The sequence below is a fragment of the Ictidomys tridecemlineatus genome, chromosome 3 (genome assembly GCF_052094955.1).
Source record: "Ictidomys tridecemlineatus isolate mIctTri1 chromosome 3, mIctTri1.hap1, whole genome shotgun sequence".
Taxonomy (NCBI): Eukaryota; Metazoa; Chordata; class Mammalia; order Rodentia; family Sciuridae; genus Ictidomys; species Ictidomys tridecemlineatus.
Window position 1 is genome coordinate 160,658,024 of NC_135479.1, and position 1,773 is coordinate 160,659,796.

At 32.9% G+C, this 1,773-nt stretch overlaps 1 pseudogene; it reads left to right on the forward strand.

The window, feature by feature from the left end:
• The first annotated feature begins 697 nt into the window (after positions 1-697).
• On the forward strand, positions 698-790 carry LOC120884598 (U6 spliceosomal RNA; annotated as a pseudogene).
• Positions 791-1,773: the final 983 nt, after the last annotated feature.

Sequence of the window (1,773 nt, forward strand, 5' to 3'; positions counted from 1 at the left end):
GACCAAAAGAAAATGTTATTTCTCTTATCATTCAAATCCTAGGGCCACAGATACTATATAGCATAGAGGGGTGGATGCATGTGGGAAAGCAGGCGATGGTAGGTTTTCACACCACATGGAAGATTTCCGGCATTAAGAAGAACCTAGGACGGGTATGCTGTGAATATAAAATTATAATTAATGTAAGAATCATATGTATTTTGCCATCAAGTATTTGCTAGTTCATGGATTTAGGGAAGATAAACAGTTTATTTTCTTTATGCCTCATCTTCTCATCTATACAAATAATATTTTTTTTCCTGCTATTGTCCCATGATGGAAATTTGGACTTTGAGTTTGACTGTGACTCTTTACTACAGATGAAATGTCCATTTTGTTTTGTTTTGTTTTTTTGTATTGCTGTGGATTAAACCCAGGGGTCACGCATGCTAGGCAAGCACTCTACCACTGAGCTACATTCCCAGTGAACTGTCCATGTTTTGAAAATACAAATAGTAACTTAAAATAAATGTCTAAAGTGATAATTATTAATTGTGTAGGAGAGTTCAGGATAAAAGTGATTATTAAAGAATCCCAGTTCAGAATCAGGAGCCCTGTATCTTGGTCAAATGCTATCATTGGCACACTTAGAGAGTAAGAGTACTTCCTGGGATTTAGTTTCCCAGGGAATATTCTTACTCATAATTTAAGATGTAGTGCTAGTTTGGGCAGCAAAATTGGAACAATACAAAAATTAGCATGGCCCCTGTGCAAAAATGACACACAAATGCATAAAGTGCTCTGTATTTTAAAATATATATAATATATTTGTGTGTTTTTGTGTCTGTGTAATGTATTTTTCATCTTTAAGATTACATAGACAGAAATAGCATTTACAAGAAATAAACATTTTAATTTAAATAGCATGCAGTTCAATGAATATTTCCTTTAAAAATAGTATGGTAAATATCTAATGGATACATTATCTTTCAACTAAAAGACTGATTAAAAAATTAAGTTCAATTATTTTTCCTAAATGAGTAACAGTGGGAGATAAAATAATTTTATTGTATCTCCTAGTGATTTATATGCATGGATTGATATTGTTATATCCCTATGACCTCAAGAGAACATACTCTTACATGGGGACTTACAAAAATTTTATTGAGTTTAATTTTCAATTGAGAATTCATAATTTTAATTTGTTATATATGACAGCAGAATATAAAACAATTCATATTACACATATAGAGCACAATTTTTATATCTCTGGCTGTATACAAAGTAAAGTCATGCCATTAGTGTCTTCAAACATGTATTTAGGGTAATGATGTTCATCTCATCCCATTGTCTTTCCTACACCCAAGCATCCTTGCTTCCCCTTCCTCCCCTTTGTCCTATCTACTCCTCCCATGCCCCCACATATAACTTCATTATGAATCAATATCCTTAATCAGAGAAAACATTGGGAAATTGGTATTTTTGGCATTGGCTATCTTCACTTAGAATTATACTCTCCAACTCCATCTATTTACTGTCAAATACCATGATTTAATTCTCTTTTAATGCTGAATAATATTCCATTGTGTATATATACTACATTTTCTTTATCCATTCATCTACTGAAGGGATCTAGATTGGTTACACAGATTAGCTATTGTGAATTGTGCTGCTATAAACACTGATGTGGCTGTGTCCCTGTAGTATGCTGTTTTTAAGTCCTTTGGGTATAGACCAAGGAATAGGATAGCTGGGTCAAATGGTAGTTCATTCCCAGTTTTTCAAGTATTCTCC